This window comes from Fopius arisanus, unplaced genomic scaffold, assembly GCF_000806365.1.
Source record: "Fopius arisanus strain USDA-PBARC FA_bdor unplaced genomic scaffold, ASM80636v1 scaffold00022, whole genome shotgun sequence".
In the NCBI taxonomy this organism is placed as follows: Eukaryota; Metazoa; Arthropoda; class Insecta; order Hymenoptera; family Braconidae; genus Fopius; species Fopius arisanus.
Genome location: NW_011887761.1, coordinates 1,078,073 through 1,101,021, shown reverse-complemented (window position 1 = coordinate 1,101,021; position 22,949 = coordinate 1,078,073). Strand labels below are relative to the sequence as shown.

The window sequence follows — 22,949 nt, the reverse complement described above, 5'->3', positions numbered from 1 at the left end:
CTTATTGGTCTGCTTTTTCTTTTGTCGATATCGACAAACCAATGGTTGAGGCAGTCCATTTCTGAATTGTCGACATCTTATTTCTTTGAGTCTATTCTCATCTGTGTTTACCATTGGAGGGTTGTTTATATTGGTGCCCCCATGTTCAATTGAGAGAAGAAAAGAAGTCAAAAGGATCTCTTTAGTTATGCTTTTGAGCAATTTGTATGGCCTCCTCTAAGTGTTTTGTGATCTCCAGGTGTTGTCCTTTGATGGTCATTCCTTCGGAGACCCGCATGATGATGACTGCTTGAGTGCCCCCCCCCCCCCCCCAGGGGGTCCCCTTTCATCGCGTTAACCTCACATAATCGACGTTTTGACTGGGTTTTCCAACACTCCTCACCACTGTGCAGGGTTTTTCGAAGTCCCTTTGTATTATTTATAACCTAGTGTTGTACCAGGTTGTTATATTTATTAAATAGAAATTTTAACCGTAGTAAACAGCGGTATCCGCAACATTACGTTGCCGAAGAAAGATCCTGTATGTAGTGGAATTTGATTTTATAATGCTAGATAATGCTTACATCATGCTTTAGTCAAAAAAGCATGGACTGAAAAGTGTCATCGCATACAAAAAATGGTTCGACGCCGCACTTTGCACCGAAATCTTAAAAATATCCGTGCCAATTACAAACGAGACATTCGTACAGTATAAAAAAACTGTAGTATCGGGAATCCCCCAGCGCATGTTGTCTCGGGAAAATACGTCCTAGCTCGATTTTATTATAGGGTAAAAATAATATTTACGTTTTAAGTTTTGTGCCTTAGGTTTATGATGGGTCCTAGGACCCGTACGTTATGAAATGTGTCTGAGGATCCAAACACTATTGACGGGGATTGCCCCAGACAGCGCCACTAGGGGAATACCCCGAGTTGGGGTAAACGAGCCACGTGGGTTTTTTTTAACGCCGAAGCGTGGAGAGTTCCCTAAGCGCTCCCAGTCGAGAGAGGCGCTGGTGTGACCCTAGGAGTAGGGATGGGCCTTAGAGCCACGCAAAAGACTAGAGAAAGCAGAGAGTTCAGAGAAAAGTAGAGTTCAGAGTGATTCGAGTTTAGAGTTCAGAGTAGAGTGCGTACAGAGTAGAGTCTAAATCGAGTTTATCAGAACTAAGTGTATCAATTAAGTGTAAATAAATAAAGTACGTTAGTTTAAGGAAATTATTCATTTGATTTCCTTTCAAAAAAATATCCCCACAAAACATGTCACAATTGCGTCAAACAAACATGCCCAACAACATCGCCATTATGTTGGACAAACATCTCCAAAACTTTATATAATTTTTGTAACACCCTCGGAACATGTCCCGTTAAGGAAGGCGAGATCATCATGGGGGATGCATGAGATGCGGTGACTCCCCCTTTCCTCTCCTATCCTTCCTTATTTCCATTTTTTTAATCATTTCTACTTCTTTCAATAAAGCGACTGTTTTAATAGGTAACGAAACGAATCAATTTATGGTACTACTGATTTTAGCCCGGTAATTGCGCACAAGACAAGAACTATCTTTTGGTGGTTTCCTTTCGTAATGTAAGGGCGTCTTATTGTCTTGTATGATGTCGGCCAGTCATGAAAATTATCCGTAATAGCTACATAAATGGCATGTAACGGAATTTTTCTGAGAAATTGATGGAATTCATTAGGAAACAAATAAACTAGTAGGTATTGGGAAGAAAATTAAGTCACACTCGATTAGGTGAATAACTGGAAGATGGTTACCGGATCATATTATAATCTTTGTGAGCTACACGGCCGCTTCCTCCTCGTGACCTCTGAGTAACGCTAATTGTTGCTGAGGTTCATAGGACCATACATTGAATTGAAGTAAACCAAATTTTATATGAATTATAACAATCATTAGATCCATCCATTACAATTCGATGAGGAGAATGGAACGGGAGTAGAAGCTTGCGTAAGTCTACCCAAGCATGACAAATTAATAATTGTCGGTCTTAAGTAGGTTCAGTCAACTGAATGTATACCAGTTCCCGATACACTATGAGTCAGTTCCTACTAGATAAAAGCAAAAAAAATCAACATTTGATCAACATCTTCAGAAAATTAATTAAAGGTCACGAAATGTGCTATTACCAAATCGGCTCTTATCTGGTGTTGTTCTTTCTTATTTGAGTTTAATCGAGTGTACCTTTTTTTTGGTAATTTTTTTTTGTAATTAGTGTACGTTTTTTTTGTTTTTTTAATTTGTTCACACGCAATAATGATAAAGATTTAGTCGTAAACCCAGGACCATTCCATTACAATTCCATCGCTCTACCGTCTGTGCTATCTTACTCGCGAAAATTCGTTTTAATGTCTTCAATATACACCAAAAAACATCAACTACACAATTCTCCCCGGCAAAAAAATTTCTATGTCCAGAATGATAGAAGTATTAGGTTATAAAAACTTCTCGTATTCGGTTGAACATTTTTATTGATTCCTTGATCGAAACCTGGCATTTAGTTATAAACACAACAATCACAGTTAACTCAACTGTTCGCCGATTTTATTGAATTTTTTTGTTGACACGAAGCGTGAACCATTTGAGACAACTGAGTATTTTATAATAGTTACCCAATTGTTGAGTTCGCATTACCAACGACTCATTCGGTAACTACTACATAATCTGCGAGTGGGATCAATCCTAACCTCTCAAATGAACCGTTGGGTAACTGTCACCGCACGATTTAAGTTGGTCTATTTAACTGCGTAATTAAGTCATAGTTACCGAGGCTGTGTAACCTTAATCCAATCCTTCTATCAGTGCATGAATAGGAATGCCTAACTCCATTTAAATTCAAGCTACATCTGATAAAAAATGTGAAAGATTCATCGATGGTATATTGTGCCTCTAAGGAATTTAGTCATATAATGCAGAAAGAGTCATTTTCGTCATCATGATATGGAAAAATTAGATTTATCTTTTAAATAACCGGAGGAAAGTGGCCTATTCCATCTATCAGATTTCATATCTCAGAGAAAATCGAACTTCTTCGTATTACGATGGCGGAATGAACAATATGCATTAAGGAAGAAACACAGGACATTCGAACCCGTGTGTTTACCACCCTCAACATCGTGTCGGGTCGGTTAGGAGTGGGTTAGAATGCCCTCTTTTCTTTCCTTGGTACACTATATAATATTTATATCATTACTGTTTTTATTATTGTCTTTTATTCTCCCTATTATGTTATATTATTATTATGATATTGCGGCCCCAATGCTAGCATTGAAGCGCCAATGATTGGTGTGGTTACCATTAGCCACATATTAGCCCAATATTGAGTTACCGATGATTGACGTTCAATACATGGATTTCAGTGACTTGAACCAATCTTTGTCCATTGTTGGGTTCCAATATTATGTACGCCAGACCTTAATCAAGCAATAGTCCAATGACTGACGGTTGGCAAACTCTACTTGGGACTCGACCGTAAATTTGGTTTTTCACGCATGTAATATGTAAGAGGATTTTCCCGAGTCAACACCCCGGGATAGTCCTCAAACTATTCGGGCTGTCGTCTCTATCGCTCACGATTGAGCGCCAGCCAGGTTTGTCTGGAAAACCCGACGAAAACCTGCCGCGAAGGAAGTTCAAAAACTAAAGACATTTTTTATTCCATCATATTCCATCATGGAGTTGGAGGCCAGGTTAGACTCGCCACAGGCGGAGACTTGTCAAAACCAGGTTTTGTTAGGTTGCCCAGTACTAGTCCTGGACGGGGGACATCCAAGATGCAATTCAGAACTTGTACCACTTCCACATGAGATCTGGCGAAGGTTGATCCGCTAAAGCTGCCCCAGATATGAATCAGTTGTCATAGTCCAGCATCTTCTTCCTAGTTATAATAATTCACTTATTAATGTCTCACATTCCTTTAATAAACCACGAGACCTACAGCGCACTTCGTGCACCGGATTTGAATTCGGCGGTTCGAGTTGAACGATGAAGAATTAATCGGGTGAACTTCATTTTTATGCATCTACTTTCATAATAAGTAATGTGAATCATTTCACATGGGCCACCAGAGTTTGTTATTGGTGAATGTTCGAAATTGGCTTATTGATGAGTATAAATATTTCATTAATTTTCATGTATAGATACGTGCCATATCAAGATCCCTCCAAGGTATTGTCTGTAGGAATGCATTTAGTCGAGAAACAAGTCTATATGTTCCATCAATTCTCAAAGGGAAAGCCGATAAATTGAATCAACCACTTATGTGAGGAAGGGAGGGATCAGAAAACAGGTACATAGAGAGTGGACAGGAACCCTATCGATTTGCATGATGGAATTGTATTTGTTCAGTTCAGAGCTGACAGTGGTTTGCCCTAGGTAAGTTACTAATTACCAGGGTGTACATTTGGAGGTAAACTTCTTCACCGTCAAGAAAGATCGGTGGTTATTTTCGAAACTCAAATTGCGTTTACCAGGTAATTCGAAACCACTGGTAATGGAAAGTCAACGAAGATGATGTATGAAAAGATAATCAATGAATGGCCCATGCGCCGTCTGTTTGATTAGGTTAACAAATGTTTACTGCAATGAATGAAGAGGAGTCCATGGAGTTATCGTTTAAATGACTAGCTCTATTAGTTCAATCATAACGAGTAAAATTCTCAGGGATGAGAACACATCCTCTCCTTCTCGAAGCATATGTTAATTCGGATGGTTTGGATACCCAAGCCAAACTATCATTCAGGTGACAATCGCTCACCAGTAGTGATTAAGAATCCATGTTGATTTGAACCAACTAATAAACCAATCAATAGAAAACTAGTATTAATCTTGAAAGCTCAATACTTTGATCTCTTCATATTGTTTATTCTACATTGACAGGAACTGTTTTATAAATCATCAGCCTATCAATCTTTAAATTTGGTTGTTTGAACTAAGCTGCATCAATCTTCATCGAGGTTTGCCGGTGCTGGTTCCAAGTACCGCTGGTATCATCAGCACATTGTAAATTTCCGAGCGATGTAGTGGCAAAAATCTTAAAGTAGATATTCTATAGGGATTAAGGAAATTTGAAGGTCTCTCCATTTCTTAAGAGTCTTTGGTTTTGGTCTCATTAGGATATACAGCAATATTCGTTCATCAGAAATAATTACCTTTAAAGATCAACTCCGGAAGTGTTGTATCGGCTCATTACTAAATATTGATATTCAGCGAAGAAATGTAACATACGAAGCAGAAACCCTGCAAAACTACCTACTTACTACTAGTACCTACTAATCAATAAAAAATAGAGATGGTGAGTTGAAATTTTGTACACTTGTAGATCTCATGATATTAAAGGCCGGTGATTTAGATGGGCGTACTCGGCCAAGCGGTTCCAGACTTATCACATCTTTTGCATGAGTGTACTTCTTTGAATATCTCCTGAACTACTGAACGGATTAAAATACTCGTTTCAGTGGCGGCTATACAAAATTATGAAAATATCTATACCCGTTCGTATAACAATCGTGACATACTGCCATTTTCCGTTGTTAGCTTCCGAATGGAAGCACTGCAATCGTTCGATTTTTTGATTCCCCAATTTAGACTGGCAATTAAGTGGTGCGGTCTGAAAAGTAAAAAGACGAAGTGCGTGAGTGGTCAATTGATGGTTACCTTCTAGAAAATGTGAAGAATAATTGGATAAATTGATTCGAAAAATCTGAACTTTTATCAATTTATGGGGTCTACTGTGGACTAAATCTATCCTAAATTTCAGCCCGTTCAGTGGAGTAGTTTTCGTAGTATCAGTGATTGTTCCTGAAAAGTTTTTTACAAGTATCTCAGAAACTATCCAACCGATTTTCTTTTTCTCAAATGCATCTCAAATCGTCGCAATGGGCTCTTTATAGATCAATCAGAATATATATATGTGTTCTCACAAAGTTTTCCAGATATTTCAAGTTTGATGTTTCCCAAAAAAATGCGTTGTAATTTTTGGAAATCAATCTATCAACTTGGAATTTAGCAACCAGTTTACTCTTATAACAAAAAATTATTATTATTATGGTGCAGTCCCTACGAGAATAAAATATCGTGTGCCTCACGGAAATACAGTATTTTCGGACTCACGTGATTATAAACTCGCAATTTCGTCAGAACATACTTTACTCAAAAAAAATAAGATCTTGGCTCTTTTCATAAGAAGTGAAAGTAAGCACTCCTCTGATACAGACATATTGATTTAATAGGAGTATTTTAATATCTATGTGTATGTCTAAATATTGACTTCGATACCTTTATACTTGTAAATAAAACATTCTCAGCTATCGACCTTATCCCAACTTTGCATTCTTTCAATCTAACTGATTACATTAGCCAACATTATCAAGATGGTATTACATATGCGCGTTAACGGAAAAAAGTGTAATGAGAAACCCGGTGGGGTTAATATTGGATGCAAAGTGTACGAAGATAGCTCGATCTATATAAAAGTAAATGCGAAGGAAGGGTATGATACGTGTCGGTGTGCCACTGGGTGTGAAACTGAAGTCCTCTGAGGTATATTACCGTCACGTAAACCACTTAATTTTACCCCAAGGGGTGAGCCACCTGTGATAGAGTGGAATGGGCAGCCCTGTGGAATGATGGAACAGGCTGTGAGAAAATTACTGGAATAATAGACAGCTCACGAATAACGAATATTTTTTCAACGATATTGTTTGAATATTTAAGGGGATAGATACATATGATAAGCTGTTATAGCTTATTATAATGAATGATAAGTATTTTTCCAATAATTTTGAAGTATTATTTTTTGCATATGAAAGAGAAATGGTATAAAATAGAAGGTAAACGGCGAAAAACTGTTTAAATTGAAAATACCATAATGTTTGCGACCTCAACACTAAAATCCTGCAAAGTCAATGAAAACAATACGTTTATTTTTATTTTTGAAAAAAATTTATTTTTTTTTTAGATCTAAACATATAAGAAATGACGATGATATTTTATAATTTCATATTTTTAGCTTTATATTTTAGAATAATATTTTTTTTTAATTGAATGTGTTTCAAAGTATAAAGCTTTCGCTTCATATTTTGCAGGAAATTATACGGACAAGTGTTTTCTACTATTTGATACTATTTCCTGTAAGAGAATTTTTTATGTTGAGTAACATAATAAAAATCACAATGGTAAAGAAAGAATTTATTGTAATATTTCATATTTCCAGCATGTTCCTTCACTAATATATGAGCATACCAATTGTTCGAAAGATATTTTTTTCATGTGGTGTCGCATTTTCGCAATTGCCTTCCTCCTTTTGTCTCCTTCAAATTGATTCCTCAAAGATATTCACCAATGAATAAATATCAATGAATGAAATAAATAAATAGTAAAAATATAAATAAGCAATAAATATTAACAAATATATGGCCAAGATTTACCATCTCCCCTTGCCGTATATATTTAGTGGGGAAGGTAGAAGGGAGAAACAACTAGAGAGCCCACCTAGCTGAGTGTTCGGTCCGATGGAGGAGAGGTACAGCCGGAGAGCGAGACGATCGAGTCCTCGATCCTACGGAGGAGAGATATGACTAGAGAGCGACCTCGTGGTCTCCTCAGATCCTGAGGAGGAGAGAGGTAGCGGCGGTGAGAGCTGTCTGGGCGTTTAGCTCTCGGACCCAAGAGAGGAGAGAGCGCCCTAATCGGCCAAAAAGGCTAAGGGAGGTTAAGCGGAGCGCTTAGAGAGCCAGCCAGGGAGTTTAGTGCTCAAGGCGAGCCAAGCACGAACAGAGTGCGAGTGCCTGGCGTGCAGGGCCTTATATACATCTAATCTACGGAGCGGGGGTAGTACGTCGTGTGACGTAGTGCTTAGCGCTCCCCACTAAGTTACCGAAGCGTCGACGTACGAGAGATGTGTGCGAGGCGACGGCTACGGCTACAACTGTTAAATTTGGGTGTTATGAAGGGGGACACTAAGTCTTGACCATATTGACCTCAACAGTAGCAAGCATAGAATCAAGAGCTTTCACGAATATTTATCGATCATCGAAGCTAAGCATCATCGAGTCGGGTTGGAAATAGGATCGGTAACCAATAGGAAACACCAAAAGAGCGGTTCAATCCAATTATTGTTTTATTAATTATCATTGAAATTATCAACCTAGGGCATTGATTACTTCAGTCATTCTTTTTCAATTGAATTGGGAGAATAATTAACGATTAATTCATCATTGGAATGATTTTAATTACATCATATATTCCGATTACATCATACCTAGCAAGAATTTGAGAAATTTAGAGATATAAATTAAAAAATTTTTTTTTTCCATTGTGAATTTTATACCTCTAGAAGGGAAGAGGAGTGAGAATTCTCGTACATCTACGTAAGCACCTACCCCGGTGGCCTGGCGTAGTGGTTAAGGTCGTTGCCTCACAACGGATGGGTTCCAGGTTCGATTCCTGGCCGGGTAGAATGGTGAGATCTAACCAGCTTTAAAAAGTCCTGATCAATCGCCAAATAGTCTCATCCGACTCGAAGCGATGTAAAATCAGCATAAAAAAAACGTAGGCACCTATCATAAAAAATAGGTGACTTGGAGTATATAAATTCAACGATGAAATCTAGGTTACGTGTGAGGGTGGTATTGTATCACTTTACGCAGTTGAGCGTTGACTATCATGAGTGATTCGGTTACCTTGGCCCTCTCGGAGCGATCTTCTATACTGCAGGCATGCTATTTTCCACCTATTGAATTATCATCGGAGAAATGATATAGTGCGGAGCTTGTCTAATTTCTTAGCAACCGTTCAATTCCTACTATCGACGAAGAATATATTAAATTTTAAATTGAGAAAGATGGATTGGTGATACATTTGACTATACCAACAGGAACCTATAGAATTACTGATATTGACACTTTTTTGAGAGATCAATTATCAGAGTATGAGATTCCCTTCAGTTTACGGGCCAATGATCAGACGCTTGGAACGGTGGTTAAAGTACGCAAGGATGTAATGATGAATGTCCTGGCATTGAATTCCATTGAACTGCTCGGTTTTCAATGACAAGATCTGGCATATTTAACATTCTATGAATCTGCCACGCCTCCAAATAGAATTTATCTGGAATCTCTACGTATTGACTGTAACTGCAGAAGTCTACATTAATAATCGACGTGTGCATACAATTCACGAATTCTTCTCAAGTATTCCACTTGGATAAAATCATTGAAGCACCTGCCCAGGCCATTTACTTGCCAATCGTTCTGCCGTCAAGGGACTATCTGCAATTGGGGATTGTGGACCACGACGATCGCCTTGTGAAGTCATTATAATACGGCTTCATTCAAGAGCTCATTGAATGGGCATTGTGTTTGAGGGGAAAGTTGGTCGCAGTTATAAAAGTGAGGACTCATATTCGCAAGCAAACAGTTGTCGAGGGCATCTTACGAACCTGACATCGCAGAACATCAGGTTACTGAAGACTCTGGGTTTAAAATTGCTGTGTCTTCATCGCCTGTTGTTACTGCCATCTACGATGAAAGAGATCTTGTACATTTAGAAGCGCATAATCTTCGATGAGTCCATTGATCATTATGAGATTCATTCACACCGATGAAATCCGTATTTCCATACAAGACCAGGCTCTCTATGTATTTCCAAGCAAGAGTTCATTGCACATTTGTGGCAGATTGACGAAAGCCGATAACCCACTTGTTGCAAACACGCAGAGCTTGTGAATAATGTATTTGGAATTTATTAGAGGTAATACGTTATCAATTCAATTCTCTGGAAATGGATAGGTGTAAAAATATTGGTTTGACAACATTAATGGAAAATTAAGTCTCTAAGAGCCCTAGCCAGAAATATCTCCTAGAGATTGCAGGTTGAACGATTGATAGCGAGGAGAAAATGATGAAACTGGATGTTTTGATGTATCCATTCCCCTGAACATGATTTTAGGATTCGCTGTAGATTATCAAAGAATTGTTCTGAATGCAAAGCATGGGATAATCCTATCACGTCCATACAGTGATTTTAATGCTATCATCGAAGGCGTTGATAGACTGCAGGCTGAAAATGGCAAATTCTCAATCACCAAGATTCATTGGCTGCAGCCCTTTATGAAACCTGCCGTCTCTCGAAAAGTGTTGCTTCTCAGTCAGATTTTGGGAATGGCTCGAGTATCCTCTGCTACCGAACATAACAAAGCATGTCTGAACTCTGAAATGTTCAACGCAATAGCAGAAACCACGTTACGTCATCCTCGGCTTGCAAATACCTAGAAAGAAGTAGGCTCGGAAAGATGGAAGTGCATTTGATTATTGTAATATTCGAGAAATCAAGTTATTCTTGCATTCGTAAAGTTATCCCTATGGAAATCTGAATTTGGATATTGCACACCACCAACATTTGGAGAATTACGGAAAAAGATGGAGACACATAAAGCTGACGATCTTTTCAAATTCATTGCAAAAACATCTATGTTGACAACCTTTGTCACGCGTCAAATTTTTAAAGCCACATTCGGTCACTTTGCCCTCTCGAACACTCAACCCATTGAACTTTACAACCTCCTTCATGTCTGGCGAAGGTTACTATCTTGGTATTTTCCTTTCCCGTATTCTCAAGTTCAACCCGGAAGTTCGAAAAGTTTCCATTTCTCCATTAGAGGGTGAGCCAACATCGACCTGGCGGCTGTATTTTTCTTTTGTTCGAGTAAGGTAAAGCATGGACAAACGGAATGGTTGTCAGACCCCTTCAGAGTTCCGACGGAGATATAATGAATAAAAAGAAAGAAGGCAAAGAAAAGGGTAAGATGGTAACTGCATTGAGAAGTCTTTCTGGAAAAGTTTTCTTTTCATTCTTGATATAGCTCATACGTTTAGATATGCTTCAAATGGTCTGTTTACGATGCCATGAAATATATGATATGTGTTTTGACAGAGTTGATGTGCAGATCCCAAGTAGATCAAGTTATTGGGTTAGTTGGATCGAGTCCGTGAGGTTGTAAGCAAGAGGAATAACTTTGTAGAGTTTGCCTGTAGTAAGATGACGCCCGTTAATGTGCGAATGATGGAAGGCCGTGTACATGCACTAAGATCGAAACTTAGAATATTCTACCTACTATCTAACGTACATCCCCGAGATTTGGGACAAACTTACGAACTTTGATCCTGGAGGAAGTAATTCAATCAGCACTTTTACGTTGTTCTAGCTGCTCGGGTATTAATTTACGCTCAGGCGATGACATGACCTCATTCTCGTTGTATATGCAAATCTTGTCCGATTCTGGATATGATAGATGATTTTCTCCTAAGGTGATATCGAAGCAATTTAATTTGATATGCCATTTCCGAATTTGCTTAGGACGGAATCTTGAAAAGTGCAGTCATTATTGCTCTCTATTATTGCTCACGTAGCCGCTTTAAATCGGAAACATTAATTAAATTAGGTGTTACATTTCTGTGAGCTTCTTGGATGTATGCGGATATTTCGTTGAACATTATGTGAAATTATGTGAATATCTAAGTTGCGCACGGAATCCCGTAGAATAGTAATTTGAAAATTGTGATAATTTCCGAAGTTTTTCCTAGACGCATTAGAGACTGAATACATGTATTCTTGCGGTTGACAACTTGAGACTAAGCATCACACATATTTACAAAATTTACTGTAATCGATGACACGATTCCGGATGCATTAAACACTTTGTCCATCAGAAAATTGAAGATGCTGGCGTTACAGATACACAACACACACATAGAAACGCATCACATAGGCATGCAAGCCGTTCAGCAATGTTGTCATACCAAACTACGGCGTGAATCAAAGTCATCAGTACTCCAGCTTGACTCACGATGCACCGAGAATACTACCTTAAGCATCATATTTCATGAGAGGTGACCATAGCTCATCAAAACTAAGAATGATCCTATGACGTGCCTGTGCACGTCTACATATTGCAGCATTATTTAAATCGAGATTGCTAAAGACGGCATACTTGTGACTCATCATCTATCGATTTAACGATCTGGATAATTTTTGACAACTGAAGGTTAGTACTCATCAACTAATCTCATCGCAAAGTGGGAAAGTCTTGCAAAAATGAACAACCTTATCTCATTGGCTGTTGATCATGCTCACTCTCGTAAGTATACGGAGAGAAAAGTCCGAAAAAAATTCCTATGCCGAGCACTACAGTCGTGGTGCAAAATGCTGGAATACTAGAACTTCTTTGATTCAGAAATAAAGATTACTATCAATATGTCAAATTTTCTTATACATTCCGTAATTAATCATGTGTGGCTCCATAAAATTTACTAAACAGTACTATAAAATTTGAAGGTCTATCATTTTTTGTTTGAGTTTGAAAGAAAAATTGATAGAAATCCTTCAAAAATTTCTATCCAGATCGGTATTTTTTATTGTGCTCTCTTTTAATTTTCACTGTGCTACACAGCATTTTCTCCAAACATTTTTTAACCAATATGATTGATTAGTATAGTTAGTATAGTATAGTTAGTTAATATAATTATTATTTGACCGATAAAGAAGTTTTGCTCGGCCGATGAAGAAATGTTACTGCATGGCATAGTAATTTTTCTTAGGCCTGCAGTTTACACCTAGATTGTAAGGCAGCACAGTAATTTTTATCGGAATCACAATATAAAAATTCATAGATTTTTCTCTCCGTGTATCAATTGCATTTGCAGTTTACAGAGAAGATACGGATTTAAATGGATGATTCTAAAAAATCCTCTCAACTCCTCAATTCTTTAAAGTTTCCAACATTGCGTTCATTTCCATTTTTGAGTCCTCAAATAATGTAAATAAGAAAGCGGGGCGGTTATTCCATCTTCTATCTCTCTCTCTTTTTCTCTTTCTTGAGATGCTAGGGCAGTCAGAGGTTGTCTTCTCTCTCCATGCAACCTGAACGCAAATGGGCTCAACTATCAAACGATTAAACTTGTGGTGCCCTCCTGGCGCAACTCAGATTTTTATTTCGCTTTCGTCGTATTTCCGCAGTTTTCCTATATATATCGTCGTTCCACCCTTGACGTATTTTTTGTAAGCTTAATAGAATTTCATATCATTTGCAGAAAATATGGGAATATTATCTTTAATATCCGCCATAGCCATCGACGCGCCCTATAAACTGGACGAGACGGATTGGCTGAGTGCCGACCGTGGTGCGTCCCCAGGTGGCGGATAGGAGAAAGGCCAGAGGGACCGTCGAGCTGAACGGTCCTGGAAACAGGGGCTGCTAAGCACCTGGGGACGGGACCCGCATACTCCTCCAGAAACCTGGTTAGCAGCAGTTACAGAAGTAATTCGACGGCGTAAAAGCCGAAGGGAAACCCTAACGCTGCGCCGCAGACCAATTTCCCAAGCTAAGGTGGAACCAATCGTGCCGATGACTGAATGGCACTGGGGTTTCAGTGTCTCAAACGATGCCATTGGGGAACCAGGCAGCACCCCATTGTGTCAGTGCGTAATCTCCGCAATCAGGCTCTGCGGGGATGGACCGTTCTTTTCCTGACTGCTCGTGGGATTTATATGAAAACCACAGTTGAAAAAAAACCCATGCCGAAAACGGTGCCCTCCCGGAGGGAACGTCGGAGGCAACAGAAACTGCCGTGGACCACAGTTCTCCCGCAGGGGACTGTAAGCCCATGGACGAGGGCATACGGGAGGAAGAGCCGAGACCCGCCACGGCGGCGACCGGCAAGGCCCCCGTAATGAAACGAAAAGGGCGTACGGGAGCGGAGAAGCTGGAAGCCGAGGCCAAGCGGAAACTGCACCCTCCGCAGCAGCCGGGGATCGAGGAGGAACGGCGGACTGAGTCCAAGAAATCTAGGTCCCCCGGTTCCACACCCCCGGGTGCCATCTCCATACTCCGAAAAATACGGAGGACGGTGGAATACCTGGGCGCAACTTCGTTCAGGGAATCAGCGGAGGGTGAAGGCAAGCTGGCTGTGGTGCCAGCCTTCTACCACGAGTCAACCCTGGCGGAGGAACAGGCAAACCTGGTCGACGATGCGCTGGTGGAGGCCTTATTTAACTGGTTACGAATGGCCATCCATAAGAGTTGGAATATGTAATGCTACCTAAATCATATCGCCAGTAAATTGCTGTTGATGAAGAAATGCGTGACGATGAGTATTTCACATTGCCACTAAATTCCACGGCTGAGTTTTATTTATTTAATACGAAAAGAAAGGCAAGGGATGTATAAGGAAAGTGGTTTGCTCGAGGGGCTGGTCACTTCGGAAATCATTGAACCACTCGGTTGGAAATCATTGAAAAAATCACCAGAAATCAAGAGAAATCACTGGAAATCAAATGATTTCTATTTTTGGTGATGACTTCCAATAATCTTTGGAAATCGCTAGAAATCACAACGAAACGAAAAGTGATTTCGGAAGTCAAAGAAGTCATGGATAAGTCAGGGACCACAAAAATTATTTCGCAGTTTCAGCTTTATCATAATAAGAACTATCCCATTGTCGTTGAGCAAACGTGCGGTGAAAATAGTGTCGCTGAAACTCAAAATATAAAAGCGTTTCCTCGTGTTTCAACGTAGGTTAATAGTGGTGCGTTTTGAGACGAGTTAGGAGCGGCTTGATTTCCCCGTATCTTCCCAGTTTATTCCCACAATTTTCACAATTTATCATTTCTTGTTCAAAGTGTAAGTGTGCATGATGTGATCAATTCATAATTTATAACAAGTAAGCATTAAAATATCGTAAAATTAATCGAAAATATTGATTTGAATTGCTATAACGTCGCAAAGTTGATGGGATTTCAATAATGTTGTTATTGCGGGTTCATAACCATCCTTACAAATTAAATGATAAATTGAACAAACTTCTGCATTATTTCCCATCACTTATCGCTGATAAATTTTCCATTATTGCTCACAATTAACGAAGATTATTCCAGACTTTTCACTCGACTTTTCATCTAATTTTCCAAGAATTTTACAGTCCAAGTCTCCCAGTCTCTAGTTGATGTATCGAATATTAATTTAATTGTACTGAAATAATTTTAAATTAAAATTACTGGATTCAATTAATTTAAATTGCTTCATCTTCTTGTAGATATTTCAACATTGAAAAATTAAAAATTAAAAAAATGTTCTAAATAACTTAAGGATTGATATTGTATTTTTAAATATTCGTTTGATCAAATAAAAGAAAATGTTCTCATTCAATTACAATTCTCTATATTTGGGAGTATTAAATATGAATTATTAGAAACGATGATTTCTAAAGTGACTTCTCGAAATCAAGAAATCATTGAAAAATACCAGAAATCAGGGAAATCATTGAAAAACAACAGAAATCATGATTTCCAATTCTGATTGAGAAATCGCAGAAATCATTGGAGAAATCACAGGAAATCAGTGAATGCCAGAAATCACTGAGCCACCAAAATGAGAAGTGACCAGCCCCTCCTTCACTTTTTTGGTAATTGTCTCCACCGTTAAATCAATTAAATTTTTTTTGTGCGTACTGTATTACGTCTAAACCGGAACTAACTGACTGTCCGTTTGAGAACGCCCTTTCTCATCAATTATTAATTTGTGTATATTAATCCAGATACAAGTTAATAGTTGTGTGGGGGTGGGTACATGGTGCACTGATGAGTGCCTCTGCATTTTTTATAAGAAGAAGGTATGGGAATTAGGTGGGATGTTAGGTGCGTGTGACCGAGTAAGTGCGAAGGGATTAAGAAGGGGGACGTGTTGCGTAACGTAGTTTCTGCGCGAGGGGTGGCTGACCGAAGACTCCGGGAGGTGAGGTAGGGAGGGGTCCGTTTAGAGACAGTTGTATGAATATTAAATTGGCACCAAGGGTGGTAAGACTCCAATGATAATGCGTTATTTTAACATTAACTTACTTTTACTTGTTCTACTCGTGCGAGAAAAGGACAGGGATTTGAATTCGATTCTTTTTTTCATTTGTTATTTATTTATTCAACTTTTCTTATTTTTAAACCTTATTTGGAATTAATTAATTCGAATAGAATAGAATTATGTGCGTCATGCTGACGTAACACGGCATTGCTCGAAAAAAAAAACAAAATTCGAATGAAATTTCGAAATTTAGACTTTGCTCAGTTTTTTATGAGTAATAGTAGGTTATTAGGTTATTACGCATTGATGATTTTCTTCAAAATTTTTTACTCTCACCGTTCGGGCAATTTGAATTTTCTTGGATTTTTTTTTAATAATCAATAACTTCTTATAACTTATAACTTCTATAACAATATTGACGGAACGGAGTTTTTTCCTTTTCAAACTGCCATTTTTAACAAAATTTTCGGGCGGTGTATACGGTGGGGTTCATACCAGCTGCATCACCGTCGCGAACCCTGCGTACAGCAGAGAGCTGATATGATTGCGTATAAATCATATCCACTATTTGTATTGAAGAAATTTTAATGTAATATAAATTTACAAAAATTCATACTTCCAGAAGAGAAGCAGTGGGAAGTCCTGTTCATCTACAAAAGCACAATCTCAACAATTAAGGTAACGTGAAATATATAAATTGAAAAAAGTTAATACCTAGGCATTCCGATACATAAGCATAAAGGGTCTATTGAGGAGTATACTCCTTTAATGCTTGAGGGAATTTTTCATCAAAAATGCTGCTTGGTATACACTGACCAAAATTTTATTTTAAAAATACTGCAAGAATATTGATCATTTCTAAAGTAATGATGTTGGTAAATGTCTAGAACAGGTTCACCGCTCCGATTCTTTCGGCTTTTGTATCGAGATTTAAGGTTTTTTTCTTTCCGTTTCCAATTTTTGAAAAATGAGTCTCCAGAAACAATTAGAACAGAAACTACGCAAATTTTTATACCGCTCCTTGCGTTACCCAGAGCCACGGCAGGGTCGTGGTGGTGTTAAAGAGCCCGTCACTTCGAGCCTGAAATTCAGTTTATTATTTCTTGGTGGACCTGGTCCAGATATTTAGCAAGAAACAATTTTGCGCTATAAAGGACGAAACGTAGTGTATTTTTTCCTATTTCAATATTTTCATTTTATTTTCTTCTATTCTAAAAACTCGATACTTGATTGTTTGTATGAAAATATGTGATTAATGATTACTTGGAATTCCCACATGTGTATATTTAAAATTTTTGTAGGGATAAATAACGATGGCATGCAACTAGCAGGAGATAATAAAACACATTGAGCGTTGCAGAAGCTACAATATGTTTAATTATACAAATAGTTTGAATGATACATGGCAAATCTTGAATCTAGGCCAAGTCTAGTGTCGCCTTGACGGTTGGTTAAAAACTAAAGACTCCTGGGATCCCTTGAATCTCGCTGAGACCCACACCGAACCCACTATAAAAAGGTCAACATTTTTGTGAGAGACAATTCCAAATTTCCTCTCGGCCAGGTACATACTTGGGGTTTTCCCCGCACGTACGGTCGAAACCCACGACCTAATGCCCAACCGAAATTCACCCCCGATGGGTAAATTGGTTTGTTGCCCTGCATACCTCGACTGATGTGTTCCTTATTTTACAACCGAACACTAGATGTGCGATTCCCACGCTCCTCCATTTGCGAATCAACACTACACTTCCCTCTTTTTAGGCCAAAATTTGAAATATGTATAGTAGGGAAGTCAGAAAAACCATCAATTACACTTTTTTTCATACAAAAAATCAAGTATTGATGTTCTAGAATAGAAAGTGAAGAAGTGAAGAAAGTGGTTCACCATGATAAAAAAATGTTAAAAGTCTTTTTAAAAAGAAGAAAGTTCTCGACTGACCGAAATCGTGCAATTCCTGGTTAAGAATTAAAGACCATCACTTTAGAAATGAGCAATACTTTTCCAGTATTTTCACAACAAATACCAACCAATTTTTCCACTATTGCCGGGCTACTGAACAGACCCCGAGTAACACTTTCAACCGAAACTCTGGGTCGCCAAGTTGACCCTCCCGTTGGCTAGCTGGTGTGAGTTGAGCTCAGGGGGAATTCGTCCAGTTGGAATTTAGGACGGAAGATCTTGGGTAAAACCGCTGACACGAGAGTTTAGATGGTAAATTAAGTTTATTCACTAACCAAAAGTACACAAGATGTCGAACTGGGTTCGGTTCAAGCGGCTAGGCTTTCGATATCTTCAGGACCAATGTCCGGGCTTAGGTCTGACTGGGATCTGTTCTCTAGAAGGGCCTCAGAGAATCTTCAGTCCCAAAATGCTTAGCTAAGCACTCCCACGATTTCGTACACGAACATTATCGTAACGTTATCAATGACAATGTCTGCACACAGTCAAACAGCTTCTGAGGGGAACTGGACTGAGGTATCACTGTGAGATTGCTGATGCAAGTCAGATCGATTCCGGAGGTAATTAATTAGTCGCGTCCTAGCTTCATCAAGGAACGTACAAAGGGGCGAACTCCTCGAGATATATTGATACTTGATTCCGAAATCAGTTAAATTCCCTCTGCCCGGCGCTTATCATCTATTCGAGTATTTTTGGGGTCATAATTAATCATAATTACGTACAACTTCATAGTGATCAACCTCCTGTTATCATAAATAAAGTAACGAGATGGAAAATAGTTCAGTCCCGTTCTTCTTAAATACAGTTCTGTGCATGGACACACCAATCAATTACTAAAGTGTTAACCAATAAGAAATTCAGAAAACGAGTATGACTGTTGCGATAATCTGGAAAGGATAGTGTTATGAGATATGTGGAAGAATGTGTACGTGAGAGGAGTGTAGGATTACACTTGCCAAGCATTTTAAAGCAGAAGTATCCGGTAAATAAAGATATTATTTTGTGGTTGCCAAGTCGATTCCTATTATTTACACTAACAAATGAAAGGAAAACGCCCAAACTCAACTCCGTCAAAGCAGTATTTCAGGAGACTACATTCTACCTGCTGTTTAAAGGTATCACACTAATCGAACGAAAATTTCTTGCCATTATGGTCTGCATTACTGACATAAAATAATTCCTTTATTATAAAGTTGATCGAGAATGAATGATTGTTTTGATTGTTAACTTTTTATTCGTCTTCTGATTGGCTGATGGATCGATTGAACATTTCCATGACTACGAAGATGTTATTGTGTACTACAGCGCTCACTTAGAGGTAAAGCGTGCGATAGCGCGCATGATTGCCTAGTAATCTATAAAACGCACTAATTTTTCAGTGATTCATCAAAATGTTCAAATCCTTAAAATGGATGAATGAATGAAAATTTACGTACCCTATCTCAATCAATCAAAATATGTCCATCCATTTATATTCAATTTTCTAAATATTCCAATTTTTCTTTTTTAACAAAAAATTTTGTTAGCATGGTAACATAGCGAAAAATTCATTCACTAATTTGAAATTTGGCATCAAATTTCCTCTTAGCAATGGAATGTTCAGAATGAAGGGGCATTTTTTCCAAAATTTTGTCATATTTTTTCCTTTTTGATGTCTTTTGATTATTTTTCTCCAATGTTTATTCTTTTTACGGGTTCCCAGCCTTATTTTCAGTCCCAATTTTGATTCGTTTTACAATTTCATGCTTTCTGAAGTCATTTGTTTTATAAATTATTACTGAATCGCGAAACCTTTCAGATATTAAGAGAGCGGCGAACTCAGTGTCAAAAGCGCCCTGTCCTTAAGTGGTTAATGAGAATGAATAAAAAAAAAATCCGTTTAAATCCGTTCATTCGTTTTTGAGATATTTCAGAATTTCAAGTTGATAGATTGATATTTAAAAATCAGACGCATTCTTTCGACAAACCATGAAAATTGAAATACCTCGAAAACTTTGTGGGAACATGCATATATATTCTTACGGATGCATATAGCGTATATTAAGACGAACATTTCAAGAGAATAAAAAACGGTTGTATAGTTTCTGAGATATTCTCAAACAACTTTTCAGAAACAATCCCCGCCATTTCAAGAACTACTCAACGATAGAGCTGAAACCTAGCGTACATTAAGTCCATATTAGGACCTATGAACTGACTGAATTTCAAATTTTTGGGAAATAGTTTACCCGTTTATTTTTCATCTTTTGTAAAAATTTACCCTCAGTTCATCATTTGCACATACCTACATGGCTTTAATTTTATATTTTTATGCTGCAGGCCCGGTTCCGTCATTTCCAGGCAAAATGGGAAAATCGGAAAATCGAACGATTGTAATGCTTCCAGTCGGAAGCAAAAACTATCTATATGAGATATGAGAATAGAGATATACAGATCTAATAAAGAGAATACAGCTCAACAATACAACTCAATGGTTTCATTTAGTTGTTACAATGACGAATGAAGTTTTCGAATCAAGCGACGACACCCAGTAATTTTTATTGGAAGTTTTAATAATTTATAAAATAAATAAATTAAATAGGGAATGTGGACGGAAACATGGGATGCCTGAAACAATTCTCATTGGTAGTTGAAGAAGAAAAAGTCCGCCCACGTCTCAATATTTTTGAGTAAACCATGATGTGGAAGGGATCAAGATCACCCTGAAACATTGAGGCTTTTCAACCACACTGAGAAAAAAATCCTAGAAAAATTACTGTGCTCGGCACGGGAATCGAAGTGCAAAATTTTTTATCGGGAAATTTATGGATGAGTCTAAGAACAATTCCTAAGTGCACCATGCGTATTTACAGGAAATTGAAGATTTTTTGATATTTTTATGAGTAAATTTCCCTATACAGCACAGTAACAATTCTGAGGCTGAGAGGCATTACTGCGAACTCGAAGAAAGAATCATTGACATAAGATGATCCAGTACTGTGAAAATTGCCACACGCCTGTTTGCTGCTGCGAGATTTTTACGATGCTCCCTATGAATATTCACGACATCCTCTGGTTTGGGATAAAACGATTGTCGATGCCCACCGATTACTTCCCGACGTTACCGAAAATAGTAAAGAAAGGAGATTATCTGAGCTCAATATGTTATTCTGTTTGCATTTGAGTTAACCATACTTTGTTAACCAATTCTATGTTTTACCAGTATAAAATTATTGAAGAGGATATTTTACCTCGGGTAAGGTCTTTAAAATACACCGTCAAACCTCATAGACTTTTATTTTTTACACACGTTTTTTGAAACTATTTTGTGAAATAGAAAAGTGGTACTTTATGAGAAGAATCAATTAAAGTTGGGTAACTATTAAATTCGTTTTTAATCGGAAAATGATAAAGTACAGACCCAATTGCATGATGACGTCGGTTGGTTCTTTTCGGGTTTTTTTCGGGTTTTTTAATTTGATTTTCAGTTTGTTTTATATCTACGAGATATTTGCATTCTCGCTGTGCGCTTCGTAATACTCATCTACACCTGTTGTTCTCCCCCATTGAAATCTCGGCAATTTTTCAGTTTTTACTCGAAAGTCATTCATTTGAGGTTAAATGAGTTTATGTAGGCAAATTTATAATTAAGAAGTGGATGTAAAAAGAATTGAATAAATTTTACTTTTTTAAAAAATAATATATCTCTCTTGATGTCTATTCCCCTTCCTTCCTCTTCATTGATACTATGAATTATTCAATGATTTTGTTTCATAGGCAAATAATTATTCTCTACGGCCAATTTACAAATTCGAGCGGAAAGGCATAATTTTTATTCGGCCGATAGCGCCTTTCTTCTTGCGACGATGGAAAAATTGATATGTACCTGCTAAATTTTTACTCAGCCAATAAAGAAAGTTTATGGCACGAGCACAGCAATGTTCCTTCCGCAATGATATCGTTTTCCTATATCTCGCTTAGTAAAAATTAAGGTTAAGGGCCTGATTCTTTCTCGCATGTGCTTTGCACCCCGATTCACGATGAGCACATTAATTTTGCTCGAACTTCTGGAGCCAAAATTCACTGAATTTTTTCTCCGTGCAGGAGAAGGAAACTGGAGGTGAAGACCATAGACCATTGGTCACTGATTCTATCTCCTTATTTGCACAATAGTGATCAAGCCAGTTCCCACTTAATCTCAAATCATTTTAGTTAGCCGTTTCAAGGCCTTTTTTAATATAGAATTTTAAAACTTATCAAATCTAAAAAGGATTAAGAAAGGATTTGTTCACGTAATTGTTGAATACTGTTTGTAGTCCACTTCTCTTTCCGTGTTCTATTTTTTCTTAATATAGACTCGACAGAGTCAGTCAGAGTTATAAACAACTTTTTGTTATTTCACGAACCTAGAGTCTATTTTCCCGTATTATTCCCATCCGTGCCCTTGGTTGAAAGGTACCACGCTAAAAAGAGAGCAGCTTTAATTTTTAATCGGGTAATTTTTAAATTATTCTTCCTAATACAGGATTCGGTTTCTCCCCTGTCGAATTAATCTTTTTCACCTTTAGTTCCGGCCTACTCCTACTATGATTAATTATTCGTAAAATGAGGGATCAGCGTTAATGTCAAGCTACCCATTCTTGACAAAACATGACTAATTTCTATTCCTGTTAATTTTTGATAAGTTCATTGGCTATTTCTTAAAAAAAAGGTACAATTTTCGAGAAAGGTGTATGGCATTAGTTTCGTTGGTCAGAATAGTTTTTTTTTCAAAATGACAATTATTATTACCCCTGAATGATCAAAATTTTGGATGCATTCAGTTATTGATAACGTAAACGGATTCCCTGACCAATGCCATGAGTAAAACAAATATCGGGTTATTCGAAGGGGATCAGTAAGGGCCTTAATTTTAATCCTATTTATTCACCCCTCAATTAGTTTACCTATTTAGCCCTGCCCAAGAGGTATCATTAGGCCCGTCTCTGTCGAGAGTTATCAGGGTCGTACGGGACAGAGATTATCTACTCGGTGTACGGCAAAAAACATGTGGACCTGATTTACCGAAGCGTTACGCCCTGAACTATGCCTTTCAGTGATGTGCCTATTTTTGCCTGATTGAGGCCTTAAATACAACCTCTGGCAACCTTATTACGCCCTA

General features: G+C 37.9%; 1 long non-coding RNA gene across 1 annotated transcript in view; it reads left to right on the top strand.

The window, feature by feature from the left end:
- The window catches only part of LOC105264509 (uncharacterized), a 35,804-nt gene extending 15,601 nt beyond the window's left edge, over nucleotides 1-20,203 (top strand). Inside the window, exons 2-3 of the long non-coding RNA XR_892000.1 lie at nucleotides 16,469-16,524; nucleotides 20,129-20,203. This is a non-coding gene — a long non-coding RNA (uncharacterized lncRNA). The remainder of the gene's footprint in view (nucleotides 1-16,468; nucleotides 16,525-20,128) is intronic.
- Nucleotides 20,204-22,949: the final 2,746 nt, after the last annotated feature.